Source organism: Polyodon spathula, chromosome 2, assembly GCF_017654505.1.
Source record: "Polyodon spathula isolate WHYD16114869_AA chromosome 2, ASM1765450v1, whole genome shotgun sequence".
Taxonomy (NCBI): Eukaryota; Metazoa; Chordata; class Actinopteri; order Acipenseriformes; family Polyodontidae; genus Polyodon; species Polyodon spathula.
In genome coordinates, this window is record NC_054535.1 from 22,848,132 (window position 1) to 22,865,575 (window position 17,444).

At 37.0% G+C, this 17,444-nt stretch overlaps 1 pseudogene; it reads left to right on the forward strand.

Moving 5' to 3' along the window:
• LOC121294266 overlaps positions 1–17,444 on the forward strand; it is a 67,503-nt pseudogene continuing 50,059 nt past the window's right edge.

Genomic DNA, 17,444 nt, shown 5'->3' on the forward strand with positions numbered 1-17,444 from the left:
TCTCAAGAACATGGTGCTTAACAAGAATACTAAGCATGCAGCTGAGAATTGAATAACTGTTCAATAGCTCTAAATCTAGGCAATAGAAAACTACACCCTCCCCAGATTCTCCGTGGTTTACATGACCTAGTTTCTGCAGCTTTGATCCAAGAAGTACCTGGCTTCCGCTTTTTATAAATGGAGTGAACATTCGTTTAATAAACAGTAGCCGTGCTTCTGCATCATGACGGCCTATCCGCCTTTTCAACTGGGCAAGGCCCGGTACAATCAGGTAAAACTAAACTTGCCAAACAATGTACTGTGCAATCAGATTCCGAGTACAGACATGCATATTAATAATAATGTATGTAGCGTGGACAGTAGTAGTGGCATTGAATAGTAGGTAGCAATATAGCTGTTGCAGACAATTGTGAGTTAATAATAAAAAACAAAGTTTGTGTGACTTTTTTGCTTGACGGAGGTTGAAATTTGGAACTTATGAAATCTCGTTAAGGTCGAAGGGGGAGGCGCGAATCCCCTTTCTGTTTCTAAGGTAGTTTGAGCTCGGCAATTGATTTTTCAGAATGTCAGTAACGTTCTTTTGACAGCCACAAGGAATTAATATGATTTATATTGGGTTAATCTAACGTCATTCATGAAGTCTACGCCTATGAGGTACAAATAAATAAATAAAGTAGGTTAAATGAATTAGTTCTGCACAATTGACGTAAAAATATTGTGCAATGTTTTCTTAATCTGTACGTTATTGTCTGTATTTTGAAGATCCACGCCCTCAAGTGGTTATTTTGTTTTAGAGTGTCCAAACACTGAATATTTCTTAACAACAACAACAAAATCATTACAACAAAATGTTTTGAAAGAACTAACGTGTATTGGTTGAACCATCTGGGTAAACAGCGCGCGGTATCTCAGTTAGGGAACATTTAAAAAAAAAAATGTTGTCAAACTTCATATGGACTTGAATTGCAGTTTGCCCCATATAGTACGTTCACGTTCTTAAAGCTGCAGAGTTGCAAATTCAGTTGTTTAATAGGATACTAAATGCATACCTCACTCAGTGTTTACTACCCTAATACTACTTTAGCATTCTGTTCCCACAAGTAAGCAGGCTGCTTCATAAGAAGCTATAGTTTGTTGACTTTCCAGCTTGTTTACATTGTAGAAAGGTAATTTAAGCTGTCAAACCCGTTCCAGCCCTCTTTGAAGACCTTTTCTCTGCCACTCTGATTAATTAAATTAAGATATACTCAAATAAACGTCATCCATTAAATGGCAAATGTTTCAACGTAAGACATTAATAATAATAATAATAATAATAATAATAATAATAATAATAATAATAATAAAACAGGTGTTGTAAGCAGTTCAGTACTCCTTCAGAAATCGGTATCCCCAGGCACGTCTAATTTCTATTTTGCTCGTGTCTGAGGTAAAATACGAGTGATGTACACGCGCAAAACTTGTCGGCTTTATTTTGCATTCATTTACTAACTTTTTCAACAGGACCGCATGGTTTCTTTGTGATGTGTATAATCAGTTATAGTTTGTTTTCATTAAAAACGTCTTTGACATGCGTAGCTAAAACTAATTAATGCAGAATGTATTAACTTTGCAACCTACCTGTTTATAAACGATTGTGCCAATTTCCAAGTAGCCTGTTTTTTAAATATATCTTTTTGGATTTCAAAACTTGAAAGTTGAAAGTAAATGATCACGACAGTTTTCGGGAGTGTTGTTGCTCTGTGGCTTATGCTATTATGTCTGGAATAAACACCAGTCGTGTAAATGACATTAAAAATGCATAATGTATTACATATAACGTTATTGTTTACAGATATTACTTTATATATTTATTTTATATGCAGTACACACTCAAGAATTGTATTGACTGAGAAACACAGCAGATACCAAATTAGACAGCAGACAATATCTTTAGTCTATGGTTGTATTATTTGGTATCCCCTGTGCATTTCAGGCAGTGGGGCTCCAAGAAATGTCAAACTTGCACAGTATTTATATGGTGCCCTTACAGATTTTGCAGTGTCCCTTGTCAGGGATATGAGATGAGGTTAAAAGCTCTATAACCACATATGCAGATGAGCCGGGCTGTTTTGCATTATGTTTAAGATGCTTGCTTGCAGTGCTTGGAGTTGCCATTTTACACCAGTGTGAACATGTATCAACACCAGTGTGAAACTTTATAATCATGAGTGATTAAATGTATTTCAACCCAATGCATCTGATCCACTGGCTAAAGACCAGCTTAATGAATCCTGCTCTAACCTGCTCTCTTTCAGACCACGTTTTCCTGGAGGCTGCGGCACTACATGGATATAATTGACCCACAGACGCTCTTTATAACAGAGGTACAGATAACGACCCAATATATTCCTTCTGCATTGGAAATGTTGTTAAAGTAGCTTCAAATTACACCTTCTTACTTATTTCTTTACTAGCCCCATAATTCCGTTTGATGTTTATATTAGTTCTTTGTGGTTCTTTATGCAATTATTCAAATATTTGTTTTTTAATTATTTCTTTTAATTTATTTATGTGCTTTGACTACGAGAAACCAGAACCACAGGTCACAGTTTGAAATTAAATGAAGACAGGACAAAGGGTAGGACACAATCCTTGACACAGAGTGGAAAGTGGTGAGGGTATGGAATGGCTCACCTAGTCATGCTTTTGATGCTGAATCTTTGGAATCTGTAAGACCTGATCCAACAAAGTTCTGAGATCTATCAGCTACTAGGAACCGAAGGAGCATTTTGTTAAAGTGTCTTCAAATTTCCTTAAATTTTTTGCCCCCTTAACTCTTTAAAAGTTTGCAATAATTCCGGTTCTTTATGCAATTATTCAACTATTGTATTTTGATTTTTTTTTTTTGTAAGTCTGTGTTATGGTGCTTTGACTGTGAGTTCATGAGCTGCTTGTCATACGTGAAAGCTAGAGCAGCCAACTCTAGTATCTAGTGCATTGCCAGCTAAACAAAAGAAAAGTGGCAGATCGCTAGGTGATTCTGGCTCTTGCTTTTATAAAGGCAATTTACAAAAGACTGTATAAAAGACTAGACTGTATTACATATATCTTACAGGCAACTAGAACTGAAGAGCAGCTCCTGAACTGAGGTGAAAACTCCTTAACACAGACTTAGCAAAAAACGCTATCTGGGATATTGCAAGTAGGTACACTCAGAATTATAGTGAACATCATAAAAAGTTAAAGGGACAGACATAACAATTAAGTGAATGACATTTAAAGCTATTTTTAGATATTCACTGGTTTTCTCTTATCTGTTACAAATGGTCATGTGCTCTGGCTCTATTTGAATTTTGTAATAATGTATTGTCTGTCTGTATGAACCAAGCCGATAACCTTATCGAGATCACAGTTTATGGACTTTGGAAATTAAGTCTTTAATTTCAATTCAAAGAGTCTTGTTAAAGCATGTCATTAAATCTGCAAAATGAGAACTCTGCATGCTTAAAAGCTTGTGTTGAAATACTTATGTAGCAGACAAAGCACACTTTGATTTAATTGGCATTTAACATAACTGTTTGATGCTTATACAGTGGTGCATCCGTGGAGAGATTACTGCTGCATTCACGTAAACAACAGAAAAAGATACAAATTAAGTTATTTATTTATTTAAAACTATTCAGAGCAGAAGCTGTGATGGTGCAACTTGTCTGACGAGACGCCTGTGGGCTCACAGCAGCAAAATTGCAGTGTTAGAAACAATAGTGAATCCTTAGCTTGTCTTAGAGACCCAGCACGGCTTTTCACTCTGCTGAGAGAGCTGTAGGAGCAGATCTGTATTATCAATATATAATTCATTTGTTTATAAAGAAGGTAAGAACTGCTACCATCTTATTAGAATGTCAGCTTTTGCATGTCTTCTCATTATATAGCTGGTAATGAAGAAGTCCTGTAGTCTATTGACAGATCCTTATTTTTAATTGCACATAAGATAATACTTTACAAGCCTCTGAACTTTACAGTAGGTGGAATAAGTGAAATCTCACTGAAGCTTGGTAATGCTCCTGTATTTAGCCCCATTTATGCTATGTGACAATTTTAAACTTGGCACATAAATCAGGACACCGTTTGAAATGAGATTTAGGACAGAGACACTAGTTTAGACATAGTGGTGAGGGTATGGAATGGGTTATCATGCCAGTTGGCTGAGTTATAATCTTTGGGCTCAATCAGCTAAGATCCACACAAGCACTGATGGACTTCCTGGCTTCCTCTCCTTCGTATGTTTCCTTATGTTCCTAAGTTGCGTGGGTAGGGCAGATCTGAACCGATCAACAGTTAGATTCATTGGTGCTAAAAATACTAAGTTGATTCCATACTAACTGATGTTACATCTAGAGCTAAGCTCACCACATGGATTCAACAGTTGTCTTTTTGTCTGACCATTTGTGCCTAAGGCTATTCTTATACTGCCAGTACAGGAACAGTAGATTAGGGGGAAAAAGATATGTGGTTGTACTGGTTACTAACACAACTGCAATATGTGACTGACATAACGCAGGGATGGAAATAAGACTCACTTCTGGTTTCATTATGAATTTTAAGACGTCACACTTGATTTTGTTACCTATACACTGTGGCTAATCATGCTTATATTAAAACCTGGAATGGGTGACACTGATATGCTACAGTGGTCTTATTTTCATCCCTGTAACGCTTGCAACCCTTAAAAAATAATTGAATTGGTAACTTGAAATTCGGCACAGCTAGGAGAACCAATTTCTCCTTGTCATTTAGTAAGGGGCTTCCTTCTCTATGGTCGAGAACACTTAGAGCCCGTTCACACTTACTAAGCTGGCCTTGGGCCATCTCTGGGCTGTCTCTGGGCCGCCTCAGAATTTCCGTTCACAGATGAGGTTTTAGGGTGCCTAAGTGCATTCACATATGTGGCTAAAAAGGAAGCCTAAATTGCGGCAAAGTGCTTGTGGGGAATGTAAACAGTGACGTAAACAATGCATTCCCGGAAGTCAACATAGAGATTGAGCTGGGAAATTTGCAAACGTAAATATGGCCATCTTATTTTTTGCAATGCTGTTGGTACTGTACTGATTGCATAAGATATGATAAAGGTGTGTGTAGACAGTGCAGTTACTATGGAAAGAAGTGATCGTGTTGGATCACGCGTAAATGCAGCAAACAAGGACGCGTACGTTACATCAGTCACAATACAGATTATTATATTAATGGTGACTGAATATGCAACGTTGTATGCATTATTTATCACCATCATCGTCAAAAGTGTCGGTGTATTCAGTGCATTCCCCATTGCTATTTTCCGGGCTGGTGATTGCCATATGTCCCATAAAATCCAAGATCCGTGGTGGGTTTATCTCTGGCCTACTGCTCAGTATTTCCGAGAGTTCTCGGAAAAACTTGCAGGTTTTTCTCTGAACTCCACTCAAAAAAGCGTATCTGATAGCCCCGTGCACCACAGAGATAACACGGACATAAAGGAGGTAGCTGCTTCTGCATCCAGCGCTCAAAGAATATCATCGACATTTGCAGAGCTTTTTAAGATGTTATAGTAATAAAATAATGACTTGGATCACATTATTGAGGAGTTTGGTGATAAAATGAGTGATCCGGAGAGGATTTATCAGTGTGCATGTCTATAAAGAGGTATGTGAAAAATACAGTGAACAAGGGGTGGGGCTTAGCTGGAGATACAGGACTGTCCTTCAATACCAATTTGATTCAGTACCTTTTAAACCTGTTTTCCTCTGAAAAAATATATTTAAAACAGCGCATGTGAAAATAAATTGGACCTGACGCACCTGAGAAGCGCTGAATAAATGGACCGCTAAGGGTTAACTTCTGCATCGCCCCAGTTGCTACCTCTTAAAACTGACATTGTTTGATCAACTAAGCTCGACTTAGCAGGGGTGTGGTTTGAGCTCTGTCACCGCAATGACGCATTAAGGCCGGCCCAGAGCCTGCGTTGTGTTCACACATACAGATAGGCCGGCCCTGAGGCGACATTGCCAACTTTAGGCTGCATCAAAAAGCTGGTCTAAATTTCACCCGGCCCAGGGCCGCCTTTTTATTTTTCAAGCGTTCACACATGTGATAAGGCGGCCCTGGGCTGGCCTAAACCGAAGTGTGAACGGGGTCTTACTGTACAGGATAATTTCCCATAAATAGATGGATGAATAAATATAGTATCTATTTCCCCTGTAGCAACTTCCAAGTTCAGTAGAGCTTACATTTGAACTTCCTGTATGGTTTGAACATGGAGAGCAAGTTTTAGGCTGCCAGTGAGTCCTAACGAAAAGGCCCCTGTGGTGTGTTAACAGTGTCTTTTAAGGTGCTGTTGAAAACAAATGAGACCAATCCATACTGGCCCCTTTTGCGGAGCTCTCCTGCTGTAGGCTAATTAAAGCTCAATTAAAAGCTCCATCCCGTTGCTCTGTGATCTCCATGCTGATAGACAAGGAGCAGGCCTCCTGCTGTGGGACGAGGGCCAGGCCTGAAAGGTCTCAGTGGGAGACTGTGACGGGGGGAGGGGGTGCGGACAGGCCTGCAGGAGCCCCTGCTGGTGGGCTCATGAACGTGTGTCAAGGCTGAAATGGCTTTGGCACTCCTGTCTAAATGTGGAACACTTATAGCAGCAAAATCGCACATTAGAGCCCTAGCACTCTCACAAGTCCCTTATCGTTTTGTTGTAAATTGTTTACAAGACTCCATATTCCTTTTAATTCATATTAAAAGAATAAAGACAATTATGAACAAGAGGCAGCCATTCGGCCCATCAGTGGCTGTTCTGTTCCGAGAAGCTGGTTGATCTCAAAACCTTTAAGTCGGGTCTTCAAGGATCCCAGTGATTCAGCATCAACAACGTGGCTCAATAACCCACCCCATACCCCACATGTCTTGGCAAGGGTTAATCTCCAACTGCCCCAAATTACAGGGTGTCTGGCATTCCTATCTTAAGTGAGCATGTGTTACACAGCATAAGATTATCGAACTTCTAATAAACTTTGCAATTCTTTTTTTTCTGTTTTTAGAGCCATTTGAACGAATCTAAAAAGCTGCTGGATGATTTTAAACATGGAATTATACCCCTAGGAGTTTTGGATAAGCGGGTACAGTATGACCGTCAAAACATATTCTTCCGATCGCCTTTTAAAACACTCAGTGTGGAAGTTAATTGACATTAATTTGTACTCAAATGGGAACATGAGGGAGGACAGGTGTTCTTGTTTTGAAATCAACATGTCAACAAAGGGATTTAATTTACTCCCTGAAAGAGCAAATTGGTAAATTATAGGGCAATATTTAGATCTGTCGCTGGTATCAATGAAATAGAACTCAAGGAAGGTACCATTCATAAATGTTTGTTGGGAGAGAAATGTAACTACTGTTATTCCTACATTTAATACTAAATACAATATCTATACTTCAGAGAAGGCTGCACAGACAATTCAAATGTAAGCAATTTCTGCTGCAGTGTTTTGAGTATTTGCCAAATAAATACTTGGCACCATCAACTGTTTACCTTAGTAGTTGGACCATCAAATGCTTTGTCTGCTTGCCAAGTTTAATGTTTAATAACTTACTGGTAGGTGAAATTATTTAACAATACACTTTATATATTTATGGTGTTTTTTTTTCAAAATCTGCTTACTAATCAAACAATCTGAATAAGGTGCAGTGAACCTAGAACTGTTTAACCTGTTCAGTGACTTTTATCTTTTCCATTACCGCATATTGTTAAAAATAAAGGTTGTAGCATGTAACCCACTAAACAATTAGTCAAGTCCGCTTAAGAAATATGTAGTAAATTACCTGGTTTTATTAAATATATGTTTTAGACGTTTTAATTGTTCTTTTGTTACAAACTGGCTTTTTATCTTAGGTTTTCTGATTTTACAATTAAACCAAATTTTGTCTCCTTTTTTAATTCCAGTTGTATTACATTTTTATTTTAATTTAATGTTTTGTTTATTTTTTTGTGTGAAGCACTTTGGGATCCTTGTGATGAAAGGCGCAATAGAAATGTGAATTGTATTGTATTATGTAAAGACATGGCCTTGTGGTGTGTGAAGTTGCCGATCTTGCATAACTAACGTCATGTTTTGAGGTTGTAAGATGCTTAAACAAAGATTAATCAAGCCGAAAGGAAAACTACATGTTCATCAGTTTTACTACGATAACATATTTGGATTTCATAGACCTTACTGCACTTGCCGCAGCGTGCTGAAAGTATGGATTTCATCAAAGCTATGAAACCTAATTAGATGTACAATATGTGTCTAAAAATAGAAAAGCTATTATTAGTTAAAAAAAATAGTGAACATATTCAATGCAAAAGCAAGAACAGATTTGTATTGACTGTATTCATTCAGAGCTAGTATAGGACTAGAAAATGACCATCAAAAGAAAGACCTTGCTGTTGTAATAGCCTCTGCACTATCAGCATCCAGACAATGTGAGGTAGTGATCAAAAAGGCAAACTGAATGCTTGGGTATATAGTCAAAAGTGTAAGGTAGGTTGCAAGTGGAATACTATATTCAGTTCTGGTCATCACATTACCAAAAGGACATTGTGGTCCTGTAGAGAGTCTAGCAAAGAGCAACCGTACTAATCCCAGCGCATACGAAATAGCTTAAAGGATCTGAATTTATTTAGCCTAGAAGAAGTAAGAATTAGGGGGGACTTGGCTAAAGTCTTTACAATCTTAAAAGGATTTGACAAGGTTAACCCTAACCAATGATTTGGTTCCTTTTAGTGGGACTAGCGCTTGCCGTGTGTGGCAAACTTTTATTTTTAGCTTTGTTTTGTTTTCTTTATTAAATCTGACAGTAGGGCTACCATAGTTGGTGCCCTAGTGGCATCGCCTGTGATGCAATTAAATCTGCACACCTGTGCAGCATGTCAACACCCAATGTTCTGTGTCTACCACAGTATGATTCAGTGATGACCAGGGATCCTAGGTAACCGTTTGCTTCGGAATAACGCAGAAAAACTGATTTTCGATGCTGTGGGAGAATTTTTAGTTTTACACCTGGGGTGGGACAAAAACCATCCCAGGCCGTTTTTTTTGTTTGATAACCAAATGAATGCACTTAACGTATATAATCATAAACACGGGCAATGTTGCTTTAAATTTATGTAAGCATGCTTGCTTCCGGTGTCCGAGGTCAAGGTTGAACGAGGCACACTGTCACATTCATGTTGATTCATGAATTTGATCAAGTGGCTTGCCGTTTTCTTCAGTATCCATACGTGCGCTGTTGTTACTGAACAAGCTGTTTAAAGATACCGAAAAAGATAAAAAAATAATTCGATCAATGAGTTTGGCAATAGCCACCCAGGTGACAAAGCCTAACTTGGAGATAAATTAATGTAAATACAATTTTTTTGTTTTGTTTTTTTATTATTATGCCACAGAAGTATGTGTAATGTTTAAAGTAAAATGGTAAGTTTCTTTATGGTATTGATTGATGGCACTGGTGAGCGTGTAACTTCCTTAGAATTTAAAAGTGTACCAATAAATACTTCCTGTGTTAGTTGTTATTCAGTAGTACTGTTTGGATATCTTGTAATGTGACAGGAAGACTTAATTTTAGTCTTTTATTTGAACTGTGGAATAATGTTTTTTTTTTTTTTTTTTTATTGCATAAAACTAGGATCCCTGGTCCACGAATGTAACATCACCCTGTTACACCTCCTGACAACTTATTACACTTACACCATTTAAAGTCTGTTTCAAATCTCTTTTCAAAATGGCCTCTCTAGTGCAAGGTGTAAGGAGGATAGTGTAAGGAGGATTATTGCCCACATTGTCAAACAGGTAACACAGCAATTACAATCCACTATGTGTTATGTTTTTTTTTTTTGTTTGTTTTTTGTTTTTTCTTCCAACAATGATGTAGAGGACAGATCTCAAGCTCCAGTGTATTCGAGTGGTCATTTTGAAAAGAGCTTTGAAAAGTTTGTAAGTGTAAAAAGTTGTCAGGATGTTAACCATGAAAAGAAAAATTACAGGTACATTATTTAAACAGTTGTAGCAACATGTGGGGATGTATAACATGGAAAAGTGAAGACAGAATTAGGACAGAGAGGTGATACTTCATTATGCAGAGATGTGAGGGCACGAAAATGTACATGTTCAGAATGATGTTAACTCAATGCTTTATTAATTAAATAAATAACTGCTTTCTTTAATATGATGAAAGTACACATCAAGGGTTCTATTCATGAGTAACAAGTTAGTACAACACTTAGTCTAACACGCTGGACTAACTTTATGCATTGTTTTCCAGTCCTATAGGGGCAGAAGACTGATGCATTGTGTTCATTGCAATTGAGAACATTTTAAAACCCAGCAGTTGGAGCGCTTGATTCGTTACAATGGAAACTATCCTGCACACTTTCATTAGTACAGCCCTGCCTACTAACCACAGGATCATCTCCAGTTAGTACGCTACTTTTAGTTCTATGCATTTCAGCTCTTGAGATTCGTCAGCTACTAGCAGTGGACTGAATGTTCGTCTCACGTTACACATGAGAGGCGACTAGCTGATGTTGTGCTGTAAAATGTCACCCTGTACATGGAATAGCAAAGTATATACAGGTCTACATGTACTATTTATGCACCATGTAGAAGTACACATTGAAAAAACATCAAAACATTATTACTATAAATATTTGACAGCATTTCCTTCCACTGGTACTTTGGGCATGTTGTACTGCTACCATCAAGTTGGCTTGGTTCATTAAAAAAAAGTAAATGAAGGCTTGCTTATCAGTTTGACTTTTATCATTTTCAAGTATGCATATTATTTACTAATTGTGTGCCACTTCAGTCCTTGCTGACTGACAGAGCACAGTGTTACAAGTCTTAAACTGCTGCATCATTTGCTCTGCCCTTAAAGGGATTGTAGCTGACAAAAATAATTACACACGCTGGTCTGGTGCTGCATTCGGTTAAATAAATTTCTGTTTGCAGGCATTGCTATCAGACAGTATAATGTGTGTTTATTTCAAAACTTCACATTTCAGTGCATGACAGGTAAGAAATAATCAAGACTATATATATATATATATATATATATATATATATATATATATATATATATATATATATATATATATTATACCTCACTGACATCAACATTCTGAGCACTCCCTTATTGCTGAACAACACCATACTGTACGATAGCACACCGTAGCATACCATAGCATACTGAAGCATATACATCTGTATAGAGCACATCATGTGCAGAATGAATGCCGAATGGCAGTTTACAGAAAGTTAGTTTTATGGTCAATAGACCCAGAAGCTGTTCTCCATCTTGTGACTTCTATCAGGCCAGGGTAACAGCTCACAGCCAAGGACATAAGGGGTAGCGGGTAACACATGTCACAGTACACTACAGCTTTTGATTTCTAGGGTGTGAAAAAGCTTGGAAAAAAAAAGAGACACTGTCTATTTATTCAAGTATCTCAGTAACATTGTATTTTCCACCCTTTTATGGTATTTTTCTAAAAAAAAAAAAAACGATTATGTTGTAGCGATTATTTGTTTCCAAATTCTAAAATAAACTTTCTTTTTCATTCAGAATGTTTACCTCCTCGTACAGTAAGCAGAGTGTTGCGTTTTAATTTGTTTTGTTATTCTATTTCAAAATACCTAGTTTGTAATTTCTCAGCCAAGCTTCTGTCCCTGAAGCTGGGACTCTGCCAGAGAAATTTAAGGAGCAGCTCCATTAGTTAAGCCTCTAACTCCCATTAGTGTAAAACATTTTTTTGCTTGTAATTTGTTCTATTAATGTATAGGTTTTCCAGACATTCACCCTTGATAGGGTGAAACCTGCTTACCCTCTATTCACTTCCTGTGGGTCAGTATCAGGATCCAAAAATAGGGGAGAAAGGGGAGTTCAGATGGGGTTCTAATAGAGTGAATCTACTGAAAATAAATTCTGCAAAACCAAAACTAGCAGTAGAATAAGAAATACACTTATAAAGTTGTTATGCTAATTGTAGGTTAGACCCCTTTAAGATTTCCACACATTATCCAAAGTAAATGCAACAACAGAGCCTGTTAATGAGTGAAATATACCTCCATAGTCCAGCATGTAGCAGCTGCTGACTTAGAGCCCTGGGATGACATTGAATTGTCCCCACCAATAACCTTCACTGACAGTGGGATACCAAAGCTCGTCCAAGCTCTCGCTAAGTGCATGGGAATAAATTGTTTATGTATTTTGTAACCTGAAAAAATAAGTTCTGGCACTTGTTACACTTCAATTAATGACTATTTTTGTTTAAACTGCAAATAGACCTGCAGTTACAGCAGACTGCTCCTGCCACAACTGCCATCACACGACAGTAAACAGTAATTTATTTATTTATTTATTTTTAATGAGTTTGCCTCTTGCAAGTGCAGCCATTTTGTAGGCCAGGGTTATGGAAAGTAATTCATCACCATGGCAACAAGGCTAACAGAAACAGAAAGGAGGACTATGAACCTAAACACTCACTGTACTCAATTGAGGGCTCTTGATGCACCTTAGTGCAGAAAAAAATGACCTGACACTTACCACACTTTTTAGCAGCGTCATGACAGGTGTTACTATTGTTTTTGTCCAGCCAACTTTTTTCTAGTACAGTGATGTGTGCATTTTTAATCTTTCAATGGATGGAATGACCATTCTTCTTTAAATGTAATCTTTTACTCTCAGTTGCAAAGGCACAAAGGAGTCTGTACTATAAGTTCTCATTAGCAGAGTTAATTTCAAAGGCTGAGAACAAATACTTTGTAGGCCTACTTACAAAAAATAATACTTATTTTGTGACCTGAGCATATAAAGATTTAATTAAAAATCGAATTGATCACCAGCTTGAGCTGGTTTTTCAAAAATTTGGTAATCAGATTTTTGCGCTTGATCTGGATTGTATTGTGAAATTGGGTTTTTCAAAACATCAAAATGCGATCGGGATTAATGTGACCCGGATTTCGTTTTGGTAGTCCTGATCGCACTTTTAATCATGATTAAATGTTGCAATTGTTTTTTTCAGAATATAAAGAGATCGGGTTTACTTTGATCCAAAATGGCAGGATTATTGTGATCCTACTGTGGAAGTGGATTTAGCTTTTAAATGATCATAGAATCAATATTTTGTTTGAATTGTCATAGCAAACAGTATACTGTATGTCCAAATAGAGTGCTATAATATTTACATATTTGGATAAATGGATAAGTTTTGTATCCATGCAATTAAAAAGGAAAGCAAGTGGTATAGCTTTAATTAAAAAAAAAAAAGCATTTTATTGTTTTTATATATATGATGTTCAGCTATTTTTAAGTGCGTGTTTGTGTGCAGTGTTGTGTGTGTGTGGGGGGGGGGGGATTACCTATTTATTTCATATTATATATATTAATGGATACATCAAAATAAATGGTCAAGTATTTAATGGAGAATCCTTCTAGAAGTAGTCCTTTACAATGGCATCCCTCACTGCCAGTCCACCACGATGGTCCTCCACCCCCCACAGCTAAAGATTCATTAGCCTTTCTGTCTAGATCTGATACCCGTGACAGTTCACAGGAAAATGTATGCTCAGGTGTAAGAAAGAGGCGCCTGTATCACACCACACCAGCAGGAGAAGGTGACAGTCAATACAAGACGCTAGTTCAAAAAGAGACTAAATGTGCACAAGGTGAGGCAAAACTTCACATACACCTCTATAAAGCTCGTCAGAGAGATGCTGGACTCCCGACCGTCGAGGAAGATGAGGAAGACCTAAAAACACATACCTTTTGTTATCTGGGTAAGTGTAATCCATGTTTGTGCAGTTGTGTGGATCTCCTCAATTCTAGAACTTGGACAAATATTCCAACAAACCCTGCTTAAAGACTTTTTGCTTGAAAAACAACCAAGTTCGTATTCATTCATATAATTGGGTCAACAAAGCTCTCACACTAAAGAAACCAAAACATGAACCACGTCTGAAATAAATAACACGTCCTACTGTACAGCAGGCTGTACGTCGCCTTTTTTAATATGTAGGCGTACCAGGTTTATTTAACTCCCAATGTTTTGTCTGTAATATGGTACATGTTAGTTTTGTTTTCCTGCTAATTGGAAATTGAAGAGTATTAGAACATTGGTGTTGGTCCCAGCTCCTTGTGGAATAGCTGGCTCTCTTCAGCATGGAGAGATGGAAGCAGGAGCTGTTTTCCAGCTCAGTTCGTAGAGTCTACACACCTCAGTGTTGGAGTGGAATACAGTCTTGTCACAGGGCATGTGCTCTTATTGTGTTGTTGTTATTGTTATTTTTGTATGTTTTTAACCCCATAGGCTAATACTGTTTTTTGTTTCTCTCCCTAGCTGTGGGAAGCCCAGAAGATCAAGCAGGTAAACTGTTTTAACTTTTTATCAAATCTTTAATACCAAGATTATTATTATTATTATTATTATTATTATTAGTAGTAGTATGAATGTTTAGACTTTTTGTTTTTTTTCATTTCAGTTTGTAGCGGCCAGTGACTGGAAGGAGTTTAAACAAAAGTTCAAATTAAACAGTTCATATCTAGGTTGCTTTTAGCCTTGGGTTGACACACTGCTGTCTGACATCTGTGCCTACTATGTTGCTCCTGAGTTTTATGTCTTATGTTTTAAGATTGATTTTGTGTTTTTTTTACTAAATTGTATTTTATGTTGTTTGCTGTGATGGTGTGATCTTCTTGTCGAGTTGTCATTGTAAATGAGAATTAGTTCTCAAATGACTCGTCTGGATAAGTAAAGGTTTTAATTGATTGACCTAGTAATACAAAATCAGCTGCAAATAAATCAGGTGGAAATGGTCTCACCTCTACCAGTATAGAGTGCACATGATACAGGCTCTTTTATTACAGGGATTTATACTTTATATTATTTATACTTTCTACTTTGTTATATTATTTTCTTACCTGTTTATATCCTATTATATGTGTTCAGTATGATTCTCTATTGCTGTTTTTTTTTTAGATTGCTGATGCTCTGAAGTTAGGTTGGGAAGCATATCAGTGATGCACATACTTTAGTGCACAATGCTTTTCCAGTGAGCTAGAGTGCGCTGTGCAATGATAATATGTGTCCCTCAATGTCAGAAAATCTACTTTTTTTTAGTAGCCCCTAGTGCTTGAAAAAGCAGAAACTGCAGATATTATAATGCATAAAGACAGTTTAATGGCAAGGATCCAATGTGAAGCAAAAATAAGTGTTTATAGATAAATCATCGAAACATTTGTGATTTATGTTGAAAAGATGTTGCAGGAATACATACAGTGCAACACAGCAGGGAGCAATGGTAAGTAATGTGTTTAGTTGCAAACCTTACAGCATGTTCAATAACACATTAAAGAGTAAATAGAGGGGTATTTTTTAAATCTCTCTTCCTGCATTGATTTAGAGGACAGATCTGAAACCCCAGTGCACTAAAGCATCCATTTTGAAAAGAGATTTGAAACAGACTTTAAATTATAAGTTTAAGAAGTTGTCAGGATGTTAACAATGAAAAGAAAAATTACAGGTATGTTATTTAAACAGTTGTAGCAACATGTGGAGATGTATAACGATATATTTTTCAGAACCCCACTACTTACTCTTTTAAGACACAGTCTACCAATTTTGTTTGAGTAATTTAGTCCAGGTTGGTGTCTTGCAGTTTCCTGACATTTTCACCAAGTTAACCATATCTAATATCATCTTTAATTGCAGGCTATCATCCACCCGGACACCCAGGAGAAGATATTCATGCCATTTCGAATGTCGGGTGCAGTGCTTATTAGAATAACCTTTCAGACTCCATCTATAATGAAGGCTTATGGCTGCTTCTTCAGTGAAATAAATATGAAATCACACCAGGTCTCTTTTGAAGAAGAGCAGGGAGGGTTGTCATACCATATTAAGCAGTAATTTCTCTTTCTTCCCCCCCATACCATGTCTCAGTAACATCATACTTTCCACCCTAATGAGTGTTATAGATATAGACTGACAAGACTGTCCATGGTAGTAACACAAAATTAGAACAGTCGGTATCAGGAAAACATACATGAACCCATTACCCTGACCTATACCAACAGTACGTACATGTCATATGTAATGTCTTTACTGTTTCATTGCTGGGCCATGCAATCCTGGGATTGGAGGTATGCATCTCCCATGGTGAGCTCAAGCAGACACCCGCAGGGCCAGTGACTTGTGATATCTGCTATTGTGCTTGTGAGCGTAAAAATAAGATTGGAAAGAGGTTTGAGGGCATCCACTTACCTTCAATACAATGAGCTGTTTTAAGGAGTAGCTACAGCAGCGAGTAAACAAAATTGGAGCATGAATTTCAGTGATTTCGAACCCTTTTGTAGTACGAATGTGTACAGTAAATATTATACTTGATTTAATAAAGACAGTATTAATAGTACTGAACTGTCTGTTGATGGACCCCTCCCCGTTATCTATGACTTTACTCCTATAATTGTATTTACATTTTGTGCTTGCTTAACAAATAACAACATCAAAACAGGTTAAACTGCAGCAGCATATGCATTTTAGTTGCTGTTTCACTTTTCTGACACATAATAATAGAATATAGTGCTATAGTATCTTTAAGACTTTGTTTAAAACACCTCCTGGTGCAAATATGTAGTAACAGAGTTGCTAAGGAAAGTCAAACTAATTCAGCTCGTGGGGGGAGAGAAAAAGCCCATTTCCATGTGTGGATCACATTGCATACTGTATTGTGGCAATTTATTCTTGGGATTGCTGCTAAACTAATTCTAAGCTCCACAAGTTGTTTTTTTGGAACAACACTTTAGAAGCGACACTGGACAGCAGCTGTACTACTCCAGCCCAAGGCACTGTGTTGGGTTCAGTTTCACCCTCTTGTGCACAAAATTGGATATTTCGTATAAAACACCAATATCTAGGTACAGTAGAGAGTCAGTTATCCAAACTAATTGGGACTGATACTAGTTCACATGATCGATGTGTATGGATAATGGAACAAGTATTAATAACAATTACTGTACCTGTAATAATGTATAGAATAAAGTTAGCATACACAAGTACACACGTACCTACTGATGATGTATAGCTAGTAACCTATCACATTAAGCATACAAAATTACAAAGTTTTACAAATCATTAAATTAATGCAATTCAGTAAAACTTTAACACCTTACAGTTAATGTAATGAAATACTGTAATTAAACATACCAGATACCAAACTTTGAAAATCATCAAAGAATACAATTCAGTACAACTTTGACATATTACAGAACTTTAGGAATCATTAAACTTCAAAAACTCAGTAAAATGTTTCCATACTTTGATACTTGCTGTTAAGGTATTGTAATAACGTGCAATTGGAATGAATAAAATAAGAGATCTTATCTGCTCAATAACAGACCTTCAG